Raw genomic sequence first — 17,796 nt, forward strand, 5'->3', positions numbered from 1 at the left:
CATAAAAATCAGAAGTGGCAGAAATGTTCATGTTTTACATTTATGCTTTGTGAAGTATTTTGTGCTTTGTCTTCTTATGTAACCACCCACAAAGAACATATACAGCGGTCAATTTTTCTCCCCTTCTGCATACTTATTTTGTACCGTTTATAATTAGAGGCCTGATCATGAAAAAGATCCAAGTACAGACTATTTTTGTTGTAAAAAATGAAATTGAAATTGTTCTTTATTATAATGAGGTGAATATGGTTTGCACCAGCCACACATTACACATCCCTTATTCATCACAATGCGTTAGATTTCCTTATGCACTTATGATATTTGAAGCTCAAAAATGCTAAATAATTTGCCCACATTTGTACAGCTAGTGCTAGGGATTAGAATTCAGATTTGAGTTACTATGAAGCCATGCTTTTTTTTTTTTTTTTTTTTTTTTACTAAAAGTTCTTTCTCTTATGCCCAATTTCTTAACAGCTTAGTTAAGTTTGAAACATTCAACACTCATTATGATGTTAGAATTATAAATATTCCTCCAGGGCTTAAAGACCAAAAATCTGTATTTTCTTATTTGATTGAGTTATGGCTAAAACCCCAATAAAGATATAATGAAAACATCAGACAGCAAAAAAGCATAACAATATTAGTAGTCTTCATTTTGGATCTTTGAAGAGCATTGAGTCCATAAATGGGTTCTGTAAGACCTTTAGAAATGTATTTCCTTAAGGCCAAAAGAGTATGTGTAGCCCATGACAGAAATCTATAGTCAAATCTATTTATATGAATTCTTAATAAAACATTTTATAGGGCTGGGCACGGTGGCTTACACTTGTAATCCCAGCACTTTGGGAGGGAGAGGCAGAGGGATCACAAGGTCAGGAGTTTGACACCAGCCTGGGCAACATGGTGAAACCCCGTCTCTACTAAAAATACAAAAATTAGCTGGGTGTGGTGGCATGCATCTGTAATCCCAGCTACTTGGGAGGCTGGGGCAGGAAAATCGCTTGAACCCGGGAGGTGGAAGTTGCAGTGAGCAGAAATTGCACCACTGCACTCTAGCCTGGGTGACAGAGCAAGACTCCACCTCAAAGAAAAAAATTATAAAGAAACATTAAGGAATAATGGTGATGAGCTATCTATTTGTTCATCCAGGTTTTAAGAGTAACAACAAAATTAACATTCATTGCTGTACTTTTCTAACATTACAAATCTGTTCATTAGCCTCCTGGCACAGGAATCATTTGATGTAGGGACGTTGAATTTATAACATCATGTGAAGGTGAGAAATATGCTGCTCTTGACTCATACTGATGACTGACTCCAAAACACCTGCTGGCCAACAGCGCCACATTCCCTTCAGACCAAACAGCCTACAGCACAGGACCTTACCCATCGGGAGTTTACATCCATGATAGAATCAAAATTACTGAAATGCAAGTGCTTTCAGCCTTTTCTCTCCACTGCCCAATAAATAGGATTTCTATTTGGCTTTCAGCCTCTTCCTTCTCCAACTCTGCAAAGAGGGCCTTAATTGGTCTGACTAGTTCTTGTGCTCTGCGATTCACAATCAGAAAGAAATAGACAAAGAAGACGGGCAACAAGAGAGGCAAAGGGATGGGAGCTGGAGGAATTCTACAGAAAAATAAAGTCTTCAAATAAAGGTGCGAGAACAGCCACGGTAGGTAAACATAGTGGATGGGAGAGAAAACTAATAGGGTCTTAAGGTATTTTGAGCAACAATGTAGTTTTTTACCCTCCCATGGCATTTGAGAAATTCCAATATAGAATTTGACTTATTTTGAGGCACGTTTTGTTTCAGGGCTGTATTTGGTTTGTGTTCTTTAATGCTTATGCCCCAATAGGGCTACACTATGTGGGCCCTAATGTATAAGTGTGGCACAGTTTGGGGGAGAGCCAGGCAGGGGACAAACACTGTCACTGACTTTTTGTTCCTCTCCAGGAACAACACTGACCCTTGCAGATGGACTGTCATAGCCATACCAGGATGACACCATATGGAGGCCGTCTACGAGGAAAACACCATGGGGAAGGCAGCAGTCATCCCAGCTATGTCCTACTCATCCTTTCTGGATTTTTAGCTCTAAAGCAACCAAGATCTTATTCCCTGAGACTTTTCTTCAGGAAACCTACCTGAGAAGGAACAATGACAAGGAGCTTACAAGGGGCCAACTGTGGTCCAAGACTCTTCAGAGGATAAACCTAATGACAACAATCAAAACTTCACTTGACCACAACTATGTACTCACTTTGTGCAACTGACTCACACACAAGAAAAATGCCTTGAAATAAGAAAATCCTTGAATACTCTACCCATAAGCTTTGTAAGTTGGAATCCCTTTCCATGAATCCACATGCCAGTATTTATAATACCTTCATGATCAGTTACTTTTTCAATGCATCTCAAGTGTATTCTGATTTCCAGAACATTTTGAATTCCATCTTATCGTAACTAACCATGGAAAATCATGGTGTTTCAAACAGTAACGAAGTCATATACCAGAACACAAATAACATAAAATAACAAATAAAATCCAATAGTTCTACAATAGAATCATCATGAGAAGTGGTGGTTAAAATGGAACACATGACCAGGGAAAGGCTTAGGTTAGACCAACTCCTGGGAGAAAAAGAAGTGTTCTATCTTTTTAAAGATCACCAAGCTTAACAGACCCATCCAAATCAACATTTCAGCCTACGGATAAACACACACACACACACGCACACGCGCGCGCACACACACACACACACACACACACACACACACACACACACACGCATGCATATGCTGTAACACCATAAATCTCAGAGAGTTAAAACGCTTATACTCTTAGGCTTGTTACCTCAGCATTACTAGGACAAGATCTGAGCTACCCATGCTGAAACATATGCTTAAGCAAAGAGAGGAGAGCCTGGCACCGAGTTACATTAGGATGCAGTGTCTATTCAGCAAGAATGCACACTGGTTCTAAAGCATTTATATCAATTTTAAGGATTATTTGCAAAGAATCATTTGGTTTCAGCAAAGCACTTTGAAACAATTTCACAATTGCCATTCAACGCACTTGAAACCAAGAATTCCTATCAGCTCAGCTCACAGCATGGAGATGCACAGTGTGGAGAGGTGGGGCCCATATATTGCAGGGTGTCAGCACGCCGTCGGCCTGAAAAGTCATTCATTGCAAAATGCTGCATCTCAGGAGAATGAGCCTAGAAAAGTGAGGCCTGCACAGCAGAGGAAAATGCAAACTCTGTGTTTGCCATGATTTCAACAGCTGTGCCTCCCTTCTTTCTGGGATCGATGCACTATTTTATCTAACAGCAGGAAAAGAGAAGATTGTATAATGTAGCAGCAGAAACAAAAGGAGAGAACATTACTGCAGAAGCTACAACTCAATTTTCCTAGAGAGTGTACCCTCCAGAAGCCCGAGACTCTGGGATACAACACAATGAGAGAGAGCTGACTCAATGGAGCATGACAAGCCATCACATTACAAGTCAGCCGGAACATCTGATGGAGTCACAATGTTTTCTCATTCTGTGGAGAGAACAATGAATGAGAAGGCTCTTAAGAGTTAGAAGCGTAGCCATCAAGCAAGGGATTTGTATAAATAGATGACTTCTTCATGATACTGGCTGTTTAGGCCAACAGAGGATGACAGTGGCAGCACTGGTTGCTGCATCTGGATTTTCTATCTGTGAAATAAGAAAGACGTCTTCCTCCCATCTATTCCCCTGATCGGAGCTGCAATGAAGGTGAGCTGAGTGAGGCACTAGCCTTGGGCACAAAAGGTACTGAGGTGCCAAACATCAGTCACCAAGGTAATATTCCAATACAAAAATTATTTTAGTGAAAATTAATGCAAAAAATCCATGACAAAAATGCCATATTTTAAAATTAAAAACAAAAACAATCCCACATCTGTACCACTCAGCTCACCCTCCTTACCCTAGTCCTGGTCCTGCCCCTCACAGGGATGGTGGTGGCATTAGATAATGGCTATGCCACAAAACTTTATAAATAAAGAGCGCTATTATGCTTGAGCACCTGCTGGAGTACATGTAAGGTGCCAGACTCTCTGTAAACAGGATCCCACCTTGTTCTTGTAAAATTTTGAGGCTGCCATTATTGTTCCATTTTACAAATAAGACGCCTGATGTTCTTAAAAGTCAAGCATCTGGGACAGAATTGAATCCTGGGCGTCTAATAAAATCTTCTGTGCTGTTTCCACCCATTGTGCCATTATCCACTAACAAGGAAACTCATCCTAAGACTTATTTCATTTATTCTAAAGACTTGAAATAATACTGAGAAATCAAGTGAGGCTCTCTGATGCCTGAGTTGATGATTAAACAACTGGTCACCTTCTAAAAAGAGTCCTATGTCTAAGTATAGGAGTCCATTAGCAAAATTCATATCAGAAATAAGGTGTGGGTTTTTTTCTTTTTTTAATTGTACTTTAGGTTCTGCGGTACATGTTGAAATAATGTTTTAAGGATGATATGCAGGGGTGAAATCTGTGGTGGGCATAGAAAGAGGAGATAAGGGAGACTGTATGGCTCTTTTTTTATGTTTACTTATTTTTATTTTTTATTTTTTGCAGCCATGTGTTTGGATGAAGATGAGTACAGAGAAGCCAGGTAGCTTCATTTAAACGTGAAGTTTCTGGAAAGGGCCTCTCAACCCTTGCCCTATCTTTCCTGTCCTGCAACATATTTCAATACCAATTAGCTACTTGCTCTTGGGCTCCAGCCTGTATATGGAAGAGTCACATGTGGCCTTGTAGTAGATATGACTACTGCTACTACTGGTTGACTCAGGACAGCTGGTCCATCGACAGCTTTCCCTGGACCTGAACCTAGCATATTCAAATGCATTGCATTGCTAACTTTTACTTTTTCACTGCTGGAGTTATTTTTAGCTTCTCTTCTTAGTTTCGTGAGGAAGAAAGCTATATTTTTGTAATAACATCTTTTTTGGGGTGGTGGGGGAAAGAAGTGGCAGTTTTATTTGGCCAGGAGCTGCAGCTGGCTCAAACCTCAATGACTGAGCTCCCCGACAAAGAAAATCCTGGCCCTTTTAAAGGCTTACAATCTAAGAGCTGCACATGAGACAGAGTCGTGATCGATTAGGCAAGCATGGGGGATGTGAATAGGTAGGGGTCTGAGCAGTTGAGCAAGAACAATGCCTTCCTGGGAAAATTCCTCCATGCCATGTCCTTGATGTATAAATAGGATTGTGTTTAGGAGTAGGGTGTAATAACATCTTAATAACTTTTAGCACTGCAAAATTGTTTAAGCTTTTTCCTCCAGTATCTTTCTCTGGAGTCAGAGGATGAATATGCCACTCTCCATCTGTGTCTCAGGTAAAAATGCAGTTGCTTTACCAGATGGTCACCAATATTCCTTCTAGCTCTAAAGTGCTATGTTGATAGGTCCAGGAAAATGTGCTAAAGGAAAAGATCAAAGAAGCAGAATGTGTGGAGCACCTCAAGGGGACATGGATCAGAAAGCAAGGCCTGGGGAAGAGAAGATCAACTTAAGCGAAATCCTTCATGTGTTATGAATTAAGGACAGAAAGGTAAATTTTTAGCAGGAGCAAAAGATTAACAGCTTCAGGCTGTAAGCTCGAGAGGGAATATGGAGTGGGGATATAGAGGAAAAAACATGATCCCAGATATTACAGACACAGGAAATGTGTTTTCACAAGCCCTTCCTCTAATGAATCTGAGGCTCACTGAAGCCTGAAAACCACTGGGCTAAAGCACAGTGTCAATGCCTTTGTTTAAAGATACATCCATTAAATTTCTTATGTCAGCATCAAAATGACTAGCGGGAAACTATATGTAAGGAGCTCTTGGTAAAAGAGGATATGCTAGCCAGTCTTATGTATACCACCAACACAGATGTCCCTAAAATGTGCTAAGAAGAATACACCTCCTGTCCACATGATGGCTAGACACAAAACTATTAATCTGTCCCATGACTGAGACTCTAACCAAAAGGAGGGACAAAGTTTACCTCCAACCACTTGAGGGTGCTCCTGAAATGGGAGAGAGGGAAGCAGCCCATGCTCAGTCTAGGCTGGTTGTGGTGAGCAGAAACAATTTTAGAAACAACATCATATGATGTCACTAGGGGCATTCCATGATGCTATATCATAAGTTACGAAATTAAGACCACATTTCTGAAGATATAAGGAAGCAATAAGAAATTAAAGTTTGGATCAAAGAGGAAAGAGAAGGAGGAAGAGGAGGAACAAAAACAAAACAACAAACAACACATCACACCTTGGGTCAAAGCTATGAATTTCTGCATTCAGCTTCTGAGAAATGTAGAATTCTATGTCACCAATTTGAGAGCAATGAAGAATATTAACTTGGAGAAAGATAAAGGAATGCTAATATTTGCTCTTATATTTTAAAATTCTTGGAAAGATGAGCTTGAGGAAAGAAAGGAGATTTTTCCTGCTTGGCAATCACAAATCTTATAATGATCTCAGCAAAATACACAGGGAGCACATTTTCAGAGTAGCATCCTCTCCAAATTCTATCTAGTCATCACCCTAATGGATATCCATGTTCTTCAGTGCACAATTGAGAAAATTATCTCGAGTTTTTGCAAGTTTGTTGGTGACTAATTACTATTATGGATTCAAAGAGAGACTATAACTCTTAACTAGTTGTTATTATGAAAGTATATCCTATAGTCTTATTACATTGTATTAATTTTCTGTTGCTGCTGTATCAAATTATCATAAACTTAGTGGTTTTAATCTATAGAAATTTGTTGTTTTACATTTCTGTATGTCCAAAATCCAACACAGGTCTCACTGGGCTAAAATCAGGGCTGTGTTCCTTCCTGGAGGCTCTAAGGGAGAATCTGTTTCCTGACCCTTTCTGGTTTGTGGAGGTTGCCTGTTTTCCTTGGCTCATGGCCTCTCTGCTCCATTTTCAAAGCCAGCAAAATTGCATCTCTCTGTGCTTTTCCTCCATAAACTCATCTCCTTCTCGGACCATAGCCCTAACTATAATGAGCTGCTTGGATAATCCAGGAAAGTCTCCCTATATCCATGTTCCTAACATAATCACATCTTTAAAACCCTCTTGCCAACAGGAGAAAACAAGGGAATTGGGGAAAAGATCATGAAAAGGACCACAACTACTAACACTAAATAAATTCCTAGTGGGTGCCTGGTTCTCTGTTCATCAAAAGTAGCAATCTGGTAAATTTGTTGATAAATGTCTTGTTCTAAAATGACTATATAAACATTTACTAAAGAAAATCAGTTAATCAATTGCACATCAACCATGTTGCAAACTAGTATCCAAATAGATTGAGCCTGATTCCTGTCCTCTGGCTTGATAGATACCATGATTGCCCAATGCACGGCAAGTCAACTCACTTCAGTACTCCCTATAAGGTATAGATTTCCCTTTATATCAAATGTTATCTCAAACTCCATGTTAATTCCCCCATTTTATACCTCCAGGGTGACCAAGCAAGAAAGGAAAAGCAATGTAAATGAGACATGAATATAAGTAAAATGGATCTCTTGCCTTGGCGTAAGAAGAGATGAGGTACAGAAGGAAATAATGGATAGTTAGAGAGACTACTAAAGAGTCAACTAAATACCTCTCGATTAGGATCCAAAGGAAAACTTCATTATTTTGCATGAAATGCTCTAATACCCAAGTTTAGAAATGCTCATATTAAACTGTACGTTAATAAATCCATTCTAAAGCCAAATATGAATAGGTTTGGATTAACCACCACTAAAAGTTTCCTAACTTCTTTTATTCAAAAATGGAAAGGGAATAGTATCACTCAGTGTAACCGTTTGTTTTGGAATATTTGTTATTAGTGAGTTTTGAGGAACTGTTAAGGTACTTGACCATAGAATTACACACACAACAGAAGAGACTGACTGAAGCCTTGCTCCTAGGGCATGCAAAGCTTGCTAAATCAACAGGAGAAATATTTTCCAGGAAGCAGCTGGGAACATACATTTTTCTATCTCCAATTTCCTTGATTTCTGACTTCTACAATGGAAACCAAAATTTTCCACATTCATCATGAATAACTTGTTTTCAAAAAATATATTAAGTAGGGAGTTGGGACATTTCCAAACCTGCAATAAATTCTTAATTTTATTTATTCTTATCATACTAATCTTTAGTTGGTTGTATTTTCTTTATGCATTGGATTTCTACCCCTGGATGGGAGTGACTGTTAGACAGTCAGATCCAGAGATTCTTCTATGTCATTCATAAAATAAAGTCAACATATTTTGACCCAGTGTGAAAGTTTTAATTTTTAACATTACATCTTTAAATGATTAAATGAAATATACATTCCATTATATCAAAATTTTATTTATTAGTACTTGATTTCAAGAAGCAAAGTTTTTAAAATATATTAGCAGATGTATGACTTATAATGTCTAGCTTTGGGTTGGCAAGATAATTTTCTTTTTAGCAATATCATGTATATTTTAACAGAATGTTCATGCGAACTAGTTTTAAACTCTTCTATCCTGGTATTTACAGCATTTAAAACCAAACAAACAATGACAGACTAATAGCTACCCTTCCCAAAATGTGATCACCATCAACATCACCTGGGAGCATGGGAGGATGCACATCTCTGGCCCTTCACCCGCCTGCTAGCTCTGGTCTGAATGTTTGTGTCCCTCAAAATGTCTATGTTAAAACCTGATCACCCAGGGTAAGACATAAGAAGATGGCACCTTTGGAAGGTGATTAGATCATGAGATGAATCCCATCACTGAGGGTGACACCTATTACCTCATTAATTCATTCATTTTTGGAATGAACTTATCTTTTTCTGCCAGCATTAGTGTGTATCAGTAGTCCGTGAACCTTGAACATCATCATCACCAGGAGGTTTTGTTAAAACACAGATTGCTGGGCTCTGCCTTCCTAAATGGGATTCACGCCCTTTGAAAGATACCCCAGAGAACAAGCCAGCCTCTTCCACCATGTGAAAACACATAGAAGACACCATCTATGAGGAACAGGTTTTCACCAGACACTGAATCTGCTGGTTCCTTTACCTTGGACTTCTTAGTCTTCAGAGGTATGAACAACACATTTCCATTGTTTTTAAGTTACCCAGTGTATGGCATTTTGTTAAAGCAGCCCAAAGGGACTAAGACACCTCTTGAATCAGTATCTATGGGGGTGGGGCCTGGCAATCTGTGTTTTCATAAAACCTCTTGGTGATGATCATGTTCTGGAAGTTCAAGGACTACTGATTTACACCAACTCTGGCAGAAAAAGATAAGTCAGTTCCAAAAGTATGAATGAATAAATGAAGTAGTTGGTGTCATCCTCAGTGATGACATTCTTGCAGAGAAATCTGATTGATTAAGCCCAGAGCACCCATCAGGCAAGCTCAGCCTGTGGAGGGAGTGATTGGCGTCACTTTTCCAGATCCTCCCTCTCTTCTCACTGAGGAATCTAGAACCATTGTGGCATGTACACTCATCTTATCACCGTGATGTTAGAGATTGCTCCTGCAGTTCGGACCTACCACCACTGCTGGTAGCCCTACATGCCAGCACTGAGCTTTTAAGCCTAAAGGCAGAAACCATCGAGAATCTGAGGTTAACAAAAATTTATACCTCTTTCTGTAATTGGAAACTCTTCTGCTGAGCCTTCCCTAGAACGGCTTTCCTCAAGATGTGGCCAAAATCCCCTGAATCTAAGCAAGTGAGAAATAACGTTCATGGAGGTGACCCACCCACCTTAATGGGCTACTTGCAAAATTAAATACCGTGGTTCTCCCTTATTTTCTGGGGACACATTGTAAGCCCCCAGGGGATGCCTGAAACCACAGAGAATGGTAAACCTAATTGCCATCAACTGAACATGTTTCTGTTCATATTTCCCACCCACAAACTGAGTGCCTTTTACATCTTAACTAAGCACGTATACTCTGTGGCCATAACTTTTGCAGTTTGAGGTGTGACGGTGAAACTACGACAGATTTGTTTTTCCCTTCATCACAATGCCACAGGTAGATGATTTGTTCTTAATGTAGATCTTAGCGACCTCAGCAGACATTTTTAGTTCTCTAGTAAGTAAAGAACTTTCACCTTTTCACTTAAAGAAAGCACATTATAGGTTCTCTGTGGCATATCCAAATTGCCATCCTCTCTACTCTTGCACTTTGGGGCCATTATGAAGTAAAATAAAGGTGACCTGAACACAAGCCGTTTGGTAGAAAGATGCTCTATCTGATAACTAAGAAGGATCCTAAGTGACTAATGGGTAGTATGGAGACGCTGGACAAAGGAAGGATTCACATGCCAGGTGGGATGGAGGGGGATGGAAGAAGCAGGATGGCACGATAGTTCATCATCACCCTACTCAGAGCAGCATGGAATCTAAAGCTTATGAATTGTTTATTTTTTGTTATCTTCCATTTAATGTTTCTGGACAGAGGTTGATTGTATATAACTAAAACTACAGAAGGTGAAACTACAGTCCAGCTTCTGTTAGGGGACTGACACCAGGGGCAAAAGGACAGAATCAGAAACAATTATTTTGCCCAGAAAACTACTGAATAGTTTTACCAAACTCTCTTGAGCTTTGGGGAAAAAAAAATAAAAAAAATAAAAATATAAATATAAAACCTCCATGTAAGTCATTACTTGATCCCAAACTGTCAGTCTATACTTGAAAAAATACATCCAAATAAAGAGTCATTTCAAAGCTTAAAGCCAAGCCTCTGCTTGCTTGGGTTTCTGTGCACAAGGCTGTGGCAGGTGAGTTCAGACCTGGGTTCCTGAGTGTCTGGACTTAGCAGAGGAAGAGAGATCAAATCCAATATCATAAATCATTCACAGGCCTTGGTCATTATAAAAAGTATATTCAAAATCTCCATTAAAAGCATTCTTTTATATATGCAATACTAGGATGGATCATCCACAGATCAAAGCAGGCCAGACAGGAAGGCATGTTTGTGAAGAAATGGGTGCCCCAGTAAAGACAGGCAATGGACTGAGAATTCCTAAGACACTAGCAGTCAGTCATAGGTAGGAGCAAACTAGGAAAAATAAAGAAACTCACATTTCTCAAGGATCTAGAACCAGAAATACCATTTTACTCAGCAATCCCATTACTGGGCATATATCCAAAGGATTATAAATATGTTTATTACATATGTTTATTATAGCACTATTTATAATAACAAAGACTTGGAACCAACCCAAATGCCCATCAATGATAGACTGGATAAAGAAAATGTGGTATATATACACCATGGAATTCTATGCAGCCATTAAAAAAAAAATAGATCATACTCTTTGCAGGGCCATAGATGAAGCTGCAAGCCATCTTTCTCAGCAAACTAACACAGGAACAGAAAACCAAACACTGCATGTTGTCGCTGTCAAGTTGTAGCTCAACAATGAAAACACATGGACACAGGGAGGGGAACAACACACACTGGGGCCTGTGAGGGGGTGGCGGGCACAGGGAGGGGGAGCATTAGGACTAATATCTAGTGCACCAGGGGCTTAAAACCTAGACGATGGGTGGATAGGTGCAGAAAACCACCATAGCACATGTATACCCATGTAACAAACCTGCACATTATGCACATGTATCCCAAAACTTACAGTAAAATAAAAATTAAAAAAAGAAGCTCGCATAGAAAATAAGTCTAGCCTAGAACTCTGCAGAAGAGATTCATAGAAACCAGGGAGAGCTCATCATCTGCCCTTCCAGGGCTAGAGGGAGAATCTGAGGCAACAGATGGAAGGTAAGAGAAGGATGGAGGTCTTGGGCCATTCCTAGCATAAAATTGTGCCTCATTCTCTTATTTAAACTTTGAATTAAACCAACCAGAAGCATATGTTTGTCTTCTGGTCCATACAAGGCCCCGTAGCTCTTTCCTAATCTTCTAAGAAAAGCTTTCCTGTCCCACAAATACTGTTTCTACTAGTGCAGATGCTCCCATGCGCACTGCTAGATCCCAGTTGCTGAGTATATACTACACCTCCAGGTGCTGTGCTGGTATGACATGGATTAGCTCCTTTAATTCACACAGCGGCTACCCGAGATATGTTCTATTGTCGTTATGTAATAGAAAGGGAAAAAGAGACGCAGGTAAATGGCACAGCCACGTCCCACAGTGGGTACAACAAGGGAGTTGGAATTTGAATTCAATTCAGATTTAAAGTCCATCTCTCACTCACACAGTATGATATCTTCACTTCACCTATGTTGCTGTCAGTAATTAAAGAGAAGCTTTCTGAGTTACTCATATTTTCTTGTTCATTCTCCTCTTCCAAGATAACTTTCTTTTCCTTTCACCAGACAGAAAATAATTGAGTTTGTGGAGTGCCATCTCATCCTAGGAGGAGAAAAGCCCACAGCTTTTGAGTGGGTCTCCTGGGGCTCCTGTAAGGAAGTACCACAGACCATGTGACTCAGAACAGCATTCACTGTCTCACAGTTCTGGTGGGTAGAAGCCAAAATCAAGGTGTCGGCAGGTTGGTCCTGCAGCCTCTGAGGGAGAATCCATCCCACACCCCTCTCCCAACTTCAGAGGCTGATGGCCGTCCTGGTGTTCCTTGGCTCCTATGGGGCTGACTTCTGTCTCTGCCTCTGTCAGCGCATGCTGTTCTCGATGTGCCTGTGTCCAATGTCCCTCTTCTTATAAAGACACCAGTCATACTGGACTATGGCCCACCTTAATGATTTCATCTTAACTTGATTACATCTGCTGAGACTCACTTTCCACATAAGGTCACATCATTAGTAGGTACCAGAGGCAAGGACTTCAATATCTCTCTTTAGGGGATGTAATCCTCTGAAAAGAGGATGTGATACTTTGGGGGCTTTAATCCTTTGGGTGGCTTCCCCAGTCAGAGAAATTCATCCTCTGCATAAACTCTAGAGTTTTCTTCCTGTAATTCTGCTTCAAGGGTCATTACTCTGCAACCTAAAAGCTGCCACTGAGACACAAAGCAAATACTCACTTTGTGTTTACAGGTTAAAAAAAAAAAAAAAAATTCCTCTTTCAGCATGCATCACATTCCAGGGCTCCCAAAGTCAAACCAAACTACTGGCCTCTCTGAAAATGTTACCAGTTAGTTGTTTCAGTCAAAAACAGCAACAAAAATCCTATCCATTCTTCAAGCATCTTTTAAATTGTGATCTCTGTGAAATTCTCCCATTACTCTAAAATTGTCTCTCTTGCTCCTCTGCTCCCTAGTGGGTTGTTTCCTTTGTACTGCTGAGCTTTTTATATTCTGCCCTATAATTCCCATGATCAAGTATTTCTTCCTTCTTAGCTCACATATTAATAGTTGTAGGCTGAGCAAATAACTATATTTGTCTTTTTCTCTCTCACATCTCCAGGTATACAATACCTTTTACATAGAGGGTATTGATTAAATGTTCAGCAAATTGACAGCTATGCCGTCAAAAATTTCAGAAAATTTTGCATTTCACAGTGACAGTTGCTACAGAAACAGCAATGATGAATCTTAGGTCACTGTATCTTTGAGCCCTGACTTACACATTTGTAAAATGTAGATAATAAAAACTACCTTGCCATCATGTCATAAAAATACAGTGAAACACTGGGAAAACTTCCTTGTAGGATATATTGGACATGGGAAATTAAATGGGTATTTGTTGGCTGCCAATGTGTTAATTTCCCAATTCTGCTTCAGTGTGATAAGCCCTGAAAGTTATTAAATCTTGGCCAAAACACATAAATAAAATAAAAAGCTACAACATGCATTTTGGTTACTTTATCTTTCTGGGCAATCAGTTTGGGTGGACCTGGGAAAATCACAGTGCTGGTCTGCTGTTTCTGTTGGGTCCAGTGGTTCTCTATTGATTAATTTATGCTCTGACTCATTTTGTAAAGACTATGAGGTGCTTGGATCCTTATCCCCCTTAAGACTGAGATCTTAGCTACGATATTTCTCATTCTCGATAATAAAATCTGTCTGACCTAACCACAGATTGATGCACTTGTTGAGGTAGAGACAATGTTTACTTACCCACCCTACCATACCCAGCAGGTGCTCAACAAATAAAGTGAATTGAACTCCTCCACCCAAGCCTGTGATTTCTAATCTAGCAGCTACAGTCCCTCTTTTTAAAAACAAATATTTTATGTTGTACCTATTTGCCAATCTGAAATAAAAATTTATATAACTTACACTTCACATATATTTTTAAAAAATTCAATTTAATGTCCTAACTATAATATAAAGGGGCAAGAAAAACATAATCATTTTAAATGAAAGAATGTGTATGTCAATATAGAAATGATCAAGTTTGACTATCCTAAAAGAAATAACAAATAGTCAAATACCTCATAAACTATACGTTGTAATAGAATAAACTTCAGAAAAATGGGAGTGTAATTGGTGTGAAATTAGTGTCATTATGACTATGACAGTTACAAATTCAAGCTAATACATATATGCTTTATTTGTATTGCTATTGGTGATAAGATTTTTCAAAATGATGAACTTTAGTAAAATTCTCAACAAAAATAGTATGACCTTCTTTTGATTTACACAGTAGGTATATCTCCCCCCCCCAAAAAAAAAAAAATCAGTGTTAAGCCATGCAAAAATTGCTTTGTGTTTCTACTTAAAAAAAAAAAGAAAAAGAAAAAGAGAGAAGGGGGTAGATTTTATTAAAAAGTGTTTCCTTTACTTGAACTAGAACAGGGATTTCGAAAGTCAGAGTATGCAGAGTAATGACTTCTGTCTGCAGAACTGTCTCTCACTTTTAAAGACATCTGGAAGGCAGAAGGTCCTTAACCTCACAAAAGCCAGAAATGCTTCCCTGTTTTCTTCTAGAACTGCCTCCTAGGGAGTGGGGAGAGAGAACTACCTATTCTAGGTGAAAGTTTTTGCAGACCCTAGCTTTGGACATGATTTTCTCACATTCCATCAGCATCCCCAATGAAATTTCTAATTTCCTTCACATTTCTCCTAAGTTCTATTGCTTGAGAATGCACATCTTAATATTGTGACAGGCCAGCCAAATTTCACTTAAAGGACTCATCTCACTATTCAACACATCATATGTTTGGTAACAAACAAACATAAAGAAGAGCAAACTTTTCTTCCTATTTCCTGATGCCTAAATTCTTTTCTAAAAGCCAGAATCAATTTTCACATCTGAGTTCTGGTTCACCTACTACCTAGAACATGATAGGAACTCCTATGTGGTATAAAGGTTGGTGATGAGGTAGTCTGCATCTTCATGACAGTTGACAAGGAATGCTTATACAAACATGGTGTCCCTTAGTAAAACAGGTACTTTTACATGTGACACTAACCTGTGAGATACACACAAATTCATATCACTATCAACAAATTAGTACAATCTACTCAGCTGTTTCTCACTTCTGAGTCACTGCAGCCTAGCTCAGTGAATTTAGAAGGTCATAATCATTATTCCTCTGTGACCTTGGCTATTGTATCTAATATTTACTCTAAGAAGCACCCTTCATAATAAGTACATCCACCTGTTGGAATGTAATTTCCATCATGTCATTTTTATTCAGTAATATATCCTCAGAATCTAGAAAAGGGCCTGGCATATAGTAGATACTCAAAACCAAAAATGTCTAGAATGAACGAATAAACAAATGAATTCTGTGTCCAATATGTGTGAATATCATGTAAACACAAAGGTAACAAAAGGCAAACTCCCTGTCCGTGGATTTGCAGTTAAATGGAACATAATCTCTCTAACATTAATGATGTGCCAATACATGTCTGTGTATATGCTTAGGAGAATACAGAAAACATAGAACTAATGTTTTTAGTGAGTCAAGATACTACAGACAATTTTATTCAAAACGCAGTGTATTTCACTCTCAAATCTATTGATATTAGGGGTTGGACAATTCTTTGTTGCAGGGGCTTTGCGTATTGTAGAATGCGCAGTACCACTGAGTGTCAGTAGCAAACCTCCAGCAGTGACGACAAAAATATCTCAGACATTTGTGCCAAGAGAATCACTGGACTAAGGAATGCAAATTTACCAGACAGACAAATGGATAAAGCGAAAAACATGAGCTTATGAATGACAAGGTCTGGACCATATTTATCTTTGCATTCTAGCAAATAGAATTAGTGCTGATATTAAAAAAGAAATAGTTAATGTCTTATATTGCTGTTTTAATCTGTCATGTCCATTCATGAGCATATAATCCTTAAAACAACCTTGTAGGAAAATAGTGTTGATATTGACTTCTTTCTTTATTAAACAACACAATCCAGATAAGTAGAATAAAGCACCCAAGGTCACCTTTATATTTGAGTGGTCTTTGTTTTTCTGGGACTTTCCTCAATTGAACTTTAAGCCACTAACCACTCAGATGATTTATTCTTCCAGTTGGAAACTTGATGCATTAAATCACAATTGTTTAATAACTTTCAAACAACAGACTTCATCCAATGCTTACTCTATGCCAGATACTTTGCAAATCACTAAGGCTAAACCTCTGAACAATTTGTATCTTTTTTAGAAGAGTGAGTACTTGACAGTGGATGAAAGTGGAATGTTTTTCACCTAGAGAGATCAAACTGGGGTGAAAAAGAAGGCCTTATAATTCTAAAAGCAGGTTTCAGGGAGAAATTAAAAAGAAAAATGGAAAAAATGGAAAACCTTCTCAAATAAGGCCAGTAAAGTACAAAACAGGGTAAAAGCAAATACCTGATCGAAAGAGTGGGCCATATGAGAAACAAGAAACTAGATTAGGAACTAGGAAATCTGGCTTTTCCTTCCTATGTTTCCACTGTTTAGCTTGTTGATCGTGGGCAAGCCATTTAACCTCTCTGGGTCTCACTTTAGAGCATCTCCAGCCCAAAGGCCAGCTTAACTGGCTTGTATGTGGACCATAGTTTGGCTACCACATCCTACCTACTCTTCTTGTACAAGCACAGCAATAGAAGGATCTCTCACAGAGCTCAAGTTCTGTTGAGCTTTAATTCTGGGATGCTATGAGTGGAACTGCACAGAAATAACACTGAGACGTGAATGCCAATGTCCAAAGTGAAGCGGCTCTGGCCAGCCATGTTAATTTGTCTTGAAATCTATTTGCACAGAAGATACAGCTGGAACAATTGTGCTTTTCTCCACTTCATCTCCCCTGAGGTCACGACCAAGTTGGCCAGCTGACCGGCAACTGACCTCCCCCGTGACTTCATAGGGAGCTGCAATTGAGGCACTTTCCAAATGAATCCAGACTCACACAGGTACTCTCTTCCTCCTGGCAGATGCTGCCCTAACTACTAATTGCCCCTAAAAGATAACTGATTCCTTTCCTATTGCTTCTCCCCCAAACTGCAAAAGATGATTGCAATGACAAAAAACTGCTTTTATTAAATGAATTTTTGGAAGAACCTGTGTAAATAAATTCGTAGTAGTCCATAAAATCTTGTGCTACATGTTCATCCTAATGGGCATCCTAGGGGCAATTGTTTGCCAGATCATTGATCTCTTGAGAAAGGAATAAAAGCAAAGGGTCCTCTTTCTTAAAAAAAAAAAAAAAAAAAAAAAAGGACAAAATTTTCTATAAGTTTCAGGTGGCGTGGAGATAATCTGAAGCATTGAGTTAAACACAGTTTAAAAATTGCCTTAAAGTGATCATCATTTTAGTTATTTCCAAACCCATGATCTCTCAAAGCTACTCTAATTGTTTTAAAAGGCACTTTCAGGAGAAAACATCATCTCAAATTACCTTCCAGTATCATTATCCTCCATC

At 38.9% G+C, this 17,796-nt stretch overlaps 1 protein-coding gene and 1 long non-coding RNA gene across 4 annotated transcripts in view; both read right to left on the minus strand.

The window, feature by feature from the left end:
* Positions 1 to 17,796, minus strand: part of FGF14 (fibroblast growth factor 14) — a 689,306-nt gene that overhangs the window by 318,250 nt on the left and 353,260 nt on the right. The window lies entirely within an intron of this gene.
* Positions 8,943 to 17,796, minus strand: part of LOC116528895 — a 30,292-nt gene continuing 21,438 nt past the window's right edge. Inside the window, exons 2-3 of the long non-coding RNA XR_004259263.1 lie at positions 12,767 to 12,777; positions 8,943 to 8,953 (exon numbers count right to left, since the gene is read on the minus strand). This is a non-coding gene — a long non-coding RNA (uncharacterized LOC116528895). The remainder of the gene's footprint in view (positions 8,954 to 12,766; positions 12,778 to 17,796) is intronic.

The sequence above is a fragment of the Sapajus apella genome, unplaced genomic scaffold, assembly GCF_009761245.1.
Source record: "Sapajus apella isolate SASKATOON/1434 unplaced genomic scaffold, GSC_monkey_1.0 scaffold60, whole genome shotgun sequence".
Classification (NCBI taxonomy): Eukaryota; Metazoa; Chordata; class Mammalia; order Primates; family Cebidae; genus Sapajus; species Sapajus apella.